Source organism: Meriones unguiculatus, chromosome 4, assembly GCF_030254825.1.
Source record: "Meriones unguiculatus strain TT.TT164.6M chromosome 4, Bangor_MerUng_6.1, whole genome shotgun sequence".
NCBI lineage: Eukaryota > Metazoa > Chordata > Mammalia > Rodentia > Muridae > Meriones > Meriones unguiculatus.
Genome location: NC_083352.1, coordinates 94,798,914 through 94,806,196, shown reverse-complemented (window position 1 = coordinate 94,806,196; position 7,283 = coordinate 94,798,914).

Sequence of the window (7,283 nt, the reverse complement as noted above, 5' to 3'; positions counted from 1 at the left end):
CAGCCACTACAGTGATCAATATGAAGGCTTCTAAAACAAAGCAAACACAGAGAGCCGAAAAGATCTACCGTGTGACCCAGCTCTACATACCATTCTTGAGAGCATACCCAAAGGATTTTAAGCCCTCTCACCGCTGAGATCCCTGTACACCTGTGTTTATGTTAAACTGTTCACAATAGCTGAGTTATGCAACCAGCATGCAATGTACACCAACAGATAAAACCGCACTCACAGAAAGACACAGACTCAGACACATGCAGGAGTTATTTTTAGCCATGAAGAATGAAATTTTGCCTTCTGTAAGAAGTGGACAGAACTGGAGGTAACCATCTTAAATGAAATAAACCAGCATCAGAAAAATGGTATCAGATGCCAGAAACACTCAACCCTTCTTCCTACCTGCTCTGGTCCCACCCTAGTAACACTGGCCTGGGACCACAGTGTCCTAGTTTGAAACTAGCTCAGCTTCCCTGCCATCTCCTGCCTGTGAAGCGCTTGGTTCCATTTCTGTGGCATGGGGGTACCATGTTGCAGGGATGGCTACCCACTAAGTGGAAGGGAGGATGTGAGGAGCACAGACAGTACATTGCAGCTAATGAACATTCGGTAACGTCACCAATATTCACCGTTCAGGCCTCAACCTGTCATTTCAATGTCTTAGGAGCCTCTGTTACTCAGCTTGGGCTGAGACCAGGCTGCCTTTGGGTGTGAAGCTCTCTCTGCAGCCATCCTAATAGCACCCTGAATCCCTACTGCTTCCTGCCCACAACTCCCATAGGAGTTACAAGACTCCCATAGGAGGCTTGTAAAAGTGTTCATGCACAAGCTTCCCTCCAGCCTAATCACAACAAAATCTCTCCAAGTATTTCTAGACTGAGCTGCCCAAGGGTGGGGATTTCATCCAGACTCTCTTGCTGGGATCTCCTGTCTCATGCCCACCCAAGGCCAGTTCGGGTTCTGGGATCTGAGTGTCTGGAATGTAGCCGGGAACGCCACCTGGATCTTTGCATTCAAGACTGGCCATGGCTCGGTGAGGCCAGGTGAGGCTTCAGCTGAGCAGCACGGCCCAGCGATTCTCCCTGGGTTTTTAGTCCTTGTGTAAGAAGTTGCCTCATGAGCTGTCAGCTGCTGCCCTGACCCTCCCCTCCTACTGTTGTCTGTCTTTAAAGGCACCCTTGCCATCTTCTGAGTTTTTGTCCCCTACCTTCAAATTCATAGTTTAGCATTTAATCCCTACAGTAATGGCAGAAGAAGAGGGGCCAATTGGTGGTAGTGGTTAAGGCTGTGAGGGCGGAACTCCCAGAGAGGGAAATAAAACCCTAGAGAGTTCCCCTTCTCCTCCAACCAAGTGAGGACACTGTGAGAAGCTGCTATCTATGAAGCAGGGAGTGAGTCCTTACCAGACATGTAATCTGCCACACCTTTCACCTTGGAACTACGAGAAATACATATCTGTAATTTATAAGCTCCAGTAAGGGCTGTTCTGTTGCAGGAGCCTGGATGGATTAAGGCAGCCTTCTTTATTGTTTTGCAAGAGAGTATCTTTGGTTTGCTTTTTATTTTGTTTTGTTTGCTGTTTTTGTTTGTTTGTTTGTTTTTTTCTAGACAGGGTTTCTCTGTGTAACCTGGACTTTTACCTTGTAGACCAGGCTGGCCTCAAACTCATAGAGATCCTTCTGCCTCTGCCTCCCTGAGTGTTGGGATTAAAGGTGTGTGCTGCCACAACCAGCTAGCTGCAAGAGAATCACTTACACTTTGTTTCTTGCCCATCTTTTCTTTCCAGAAATACACACAGCTCAGACCTCCAGCAGTAGCTTCATATTTACCCTAGCCTGGCTATCATCGCAGGCCCCATTCCTGGGCAAGGGCTGTGGAGAGTAGCCATGTCAAGGTCAATGCTAAGCCTCTGACAATGAAGACAGGGAAGACCACTCAGGGTTTCTTGACCCGTTATCGTCTCTCAAACAGAGAACAAAGATCATTGGGATGCCGACATTCACACCGTCCACTCCCGGTCCAGACTCTCAAGACCACTGATCCAGTAAGATACCATTGGTTCCTGCAAGATCCTGAGTTTTGCCCTTTTGGAAGGAGACGGTCTGGTTCCAGCACACTCATGCTAAAGAGGTATTGTCCACCAATGTGGAAGTGACTTTACTACTGGTTTTCTCTGCATTGGCAAGCTTAGGCTGAGCACTTTGTACACACATGTGGTAACCCTTACGTCAGCCCTGCATTTGGTCAGCTTTAATTGTCAGCTTGATAAAGCCTAGAATCACCTAGAACGAGAGTCTCAATGAGGAATTAAATTATCTACATCAAACCAGCTCTGGGCATGTCTGTAGTGAGTCGTCTTAAGTTAATCGGTGTGGGAGGACCCAGCCTACCGTGAGCAGCACCATTCCCCATGCAAAGGGTCCTGACTGATACAAGACCGAGAAACTAAGCTGAGCATAGATAAGTGAGCAAGCTCGCTCGCATGCATTCATTCCGCTCTGCTCTTGAGTGTGGCTGTCACGTGACCAGCCGCCTCAGGCTCCCCCCCAGAGGTGGAGAATCAAGGTCATACCTCACAGCAAGCAGCAGAACCATGATCAGAGCCCAAGAAGCTTTGCAACCGCACACTAATCCTGCCTCAAATCCTGCTGCGAGTCTTTGTTTACCGATTTCGTGAAACACCATAATACTCAAGTGGGAAAAAAGAGGGACAAAGCAGAGAAGCCCTTAGTCATCTTGCCTGGATATCACTGCTGTGCCTGATGTGTAATAGCAGGAGCGGTGGTGATGGTGTTGTTGTTGGTAGTGGTGGTTGTGTGCATGTGTGTATGTGTTAATCAACACCTTTAATACATAGAGGACCAGGACACCAACCATTCAGTACGGCATTGCTCCCAAGGCCCACTGCCTAAGAGGAATGATCCTTTCATTTGCTGGTTCTGATGATGATTTGGGTGGGGGAGTGAAAAGTGTTTGTGCTTACATGTTTATTAATTAGGCATGAGGACAATTGGCATTGGAAAGATTGTTATTCTCACAGATGCCATGAAAGAGGACATACAGCTCCACCAAGACCTTGCAAGATGGCAAAAGGATGTCATCTAACCCTAACTGAGGTGGATCAGGAGATGCAGGAAGCCAGGGGAACAAAGATATTAACTGTGATTTCCACGGGAAGGAACAGGCAAGAGAGGGAAGAGACTCAGGATTGATCAGCATAACAATCTTGGCAGGCAGCGTGGAAGGACAGGGTGGTCTCTTGGTGTCTGTCTGGTACTTCACTCTGGGATAATGGTGGCCAGATGGTGGATGAAGATAGATAGTGGACTCCGAGTGTCCAGAGCACAGAAAAGGAGGCTACAGAGACTGGGCTCTGGACTGTTCAGTGCGCATATAAAAAGCCGACTTACTGGGCTTTGCTGTTTGTAGGGATTGGTAGCAATGGGTGCACCATCTAAGGGTTAGCCATGATCCAAACAGACTGCACTGGCTGGTTTTGTGTGTGTCATTGGACACAAGGTAGAGTAATCAAAGAGGAAGGAGCCTCAGTTGAAAAAATGTCTCCATGAGATCCAGCTGGAGGGCATTTTCTCAATTAGTGATTGATGGGGGAGGGCCCAGCCCCTTGTGGGCGGGGCCATCCCGAGGCTGGTGGTACTGGATTCTAGAAGAAAGCAGACTGAGCAAGCCATGAGGAACAAGCCAGTGAGCAGCACCCCTCCATGACCTCTGCACTAGCTCCTGCCTCCAGGTTCTTGCCTTGCTTGAGCTCCTGTCTGGACTTCCTTTGATGATGAACAGTGATATGGAAGTGTCAGCCAAATAAGCCCTTTCCTCCCCAACTTGCTTTTTGATCATGGTGTCTTCTCAAAGCAATAGAAACCCCAACTAAGACCTAGACAAAGCATCAGCGTAGAAAGACACGCCTCAGATAGGAACCCTAGAGGGCCAGACATTGAACTGAATCCAGGGATACAGAAGTACTGAAATGCCAAATGTTGAAGTATTGGGACATGTCTCATTGCATCCAGGTAACCCAATTGAGTTTAGGGCTCAGCACAGGACTTAGTATATATACGTTAACTGTTAACTGTGGGCTAGAGACTTGGTCTCCCTATCCCATGCTCAAGTGGCTTGGAGAAGCTACCCACTCCCATGCCCCTCCCTTTTCCTTCAGGACTCATCAGGTAACCACACCCTGCACTTGGGAAGCTGTTGAATTGGGGTAGGTGTGGAGAGTGTGTGGGTTGGCCTCTCTGTAGACAAAGGAACTTGGGTCAACCCTCAGCAACCAGAGAGCAAAGCCCAGGCCTTGAAGTTCTCATAGCTTCCACAACTCCTGGGCCCAGGATACTGGGAGGGAGGAGACCTCCAGGCAGCTCCAGGTGTTAGCTCATTTAGGTGACAGTATTGATTTTCAAATTATGATGCATAGCTCACAAGGCAGCAGAGGGAGGGGATGGAGGAGAAGCCAGCCGCTGATTCTGGGAATTTATTTTGAGACACATTAATTTGTTTCTTCCCTTCAAGGTCAAATCAAGCCATCTCCATATATCACCATCAGCAACTGGCTGGCTAGAAGGCAGCTGAGAGGCTAGAGGTGCTCTGGGGATCAGACTTCCCGGAAGGTGGGTTAGAAAGAGGGAAGAATGGACTCTAGGCGTCTCTCGTCTCAGCATCATGAAGGGTCAGTGTGATGACAACTTAAATCTAGGGTCTAGAATCACCTAGCAAGCAAACCTCTGAGGTTGCCTGCAGGGGATTATCTAACTAGACTAACTGAGGGAAGGCCCTCCCTAAAAGTGAGTGTCGCCATTCCAAGGCCTGGAACCCCATATGGAATAAAAAGAAAGCTGAGCAAAAGCATCCACTGCTCTCTGCTTTCTGGCTGTGGGTGGAGTGTGGGTGACCCACTGCCTCCTGCTCCTGTCACGATGCCCTTCCCCATTGTGATGAACTGTATGGTCAAACTGTGAGCCAAAACAAACCCTCCCTTCCTCAACATCTTTTGTTACAGATTTTGTTAAGAGAAGGAACTAGTTTAGTCAGGAGCCACACTCCCCCTGTCACCGGGCTGGACTACCCCAGTTTCCTTCCATGACTGTGTCTTTGTGGTGCTCAAGTGAAATGGGGCAATTACTGAAGCTTGAAATTGACCTTTGCTTAGTTTTCCAGGATGGTCCCTCTTACTCCTTTCCTTCTTTTCTGCCTCCTTTCTTCTCTCTCCATCTACCTACCCTTTCATTTATTTCTCCTTCAGCCTTCATTCCTCCCCCATCATCCATCCATCCATCCATCCATCCATCCATCCATCCATACATACATACATATATATATACATATATACACATATACATATATACATACTCACCTATATACATCCCTCTCTAGCCATCGTTTTGTTCATCCACCCTCTTTCAATCCATTTCTCCATCTATCTGTCCTTTACCATCTACCAATCCTCCCCCTCACTATCCATCCATCTATCCATCCATCCGTCCATCCATCCATCCATCCTCTCTTGTCCTTCAAACCTTCCTTCCATTTATCCAGCCCTTTCTCTGTCCATCCACCTATCCATTCTTCCATCTAGGCTGCTCATCCAGCCACCATCTCTGACATACCAAACACTGTATTGAACATTTTAGGAAACACAGAAAAGCAATAAAATGTATCATTTGGGGCTGGATTTTTGTATCTATGAAGAGAGAACTGATCGTTTAATACACGTGTTTTGTTTTGTTTTTGTTTTTGCCACCAACACAGCACCATGTTAGGATGTACTTTGAAGGGAGCAGTGTAGTAACTGGGTTAGTAGTGATAGGCTATGCCTGTTGGGAGGCCTCAGGTCTTTGTAGGACTTGAGCAAGCAGTAGAGGTCCACAGCTAGAATCAAGGGGAGACTGGAGGAGATTACAAGGAAGAGGCAGTGAGACAAAGAACTGGAGGCAGAGTGTTCACAGCCAAAGGAGTAGCAAGTGCCAAGGTCCTGGGGTGAGAATGAGCGCAGTGTGTCTTTGGGGAGAAAGGAAGTGACATCAGAGTGGACACGGGAGAGGAAGCAGGTAGTGACAGGGAACAGAGCATACAGGACTTTGAAAGCAGTAAAATACACTTCAGATGCTGTTCGTTCAGTCTGTTGGTCTGTGTGTTAAGTAAGTGTGGGCCACTTCTACCCTGCACACAGTGTGTTAAGAGAGTCAACGGAGAAGTACCAAGACATGGGTCTGTCTGTCTGTCCATCCTGAGACCTCAGTCTCCTAGGTGGGATGGCAGTTCAGGCATCTGGGATACCCAAACTGTCCTGAAGTATTTGAATATGAGTGACGTAGACTTTCTGCACAGTGCCCTCCAAGGGATGGTCTTCTCTCAGGAAGTCCTTTATCATGACCCCTTCTCACTCGTAGTCCCTTCCTGAAAGGCATTCTTGGCTGTTTTCTTTGCTCTGGGTTGCCCTCAAACCCTACACCAGCCCTCCCTGAAGCTTCTTCATGTGAAACACCTGTGCATGCATAAGCCATCCCTGCCGGTGGGGCTGACATGTGGATTTTATATCACAAAGCAAAGCATTTTCAGTGTGCTATTGGGCTAGCATTCCTTACTGGTCCCCTCACACTAAAATCCAGCTATTAAGGATCTTCACTGTGACATTCTGACCAATCCCTCTAGCCAGCCACTGTGACCCTGCACACACTTAGCCTCATGGGGATCAACCTTCTATTCTCCCCTCTTGGCATCTCGTCATTTAATAGGTAAAACCGGATCTGAATTGTTGGGCCTGAAAACAATGCTCTTGCTTTTCTCTTCCCCTCATCTTAAAGAAGAAATAAGAGCCAGTTGAGACACTTATTAAATATTATGAATACTTAATAATGGTATTGTGCCCAATTAGATGATTAGAAAAATATTTGCCGAACAAATATCAAATGAGTAAAAATTTCCCTCTAATTTCGAATATTTCCCATTCTCTTTCTTAAGAGTGAGCCAGCTAGGATCCGTTGGGTTTTGTTTGATGTCATTATTTGTTTGGCCTTGTGAGCGCCCGGCCTGGCATAATAGGGTGTCCTGTGTAAGGATAGGTTTGAGTGGCAGGAACTCTGGCTGGCATGTGAGAGGCTCAGCTGAGATCCTAAAGAATTAACTGGAGAACAGGATAGGAGAGTCATTCTTGGAAAAGACAGAGCTGTAATCAAAGTCCTCATGGCTTAAAGAGCTAGTCCAGTCTATTGTGAAGAATGGAGAGAAGCTGGGTAGAGCAGGAGAAAGGGGAATCGGGGAATTGGGTT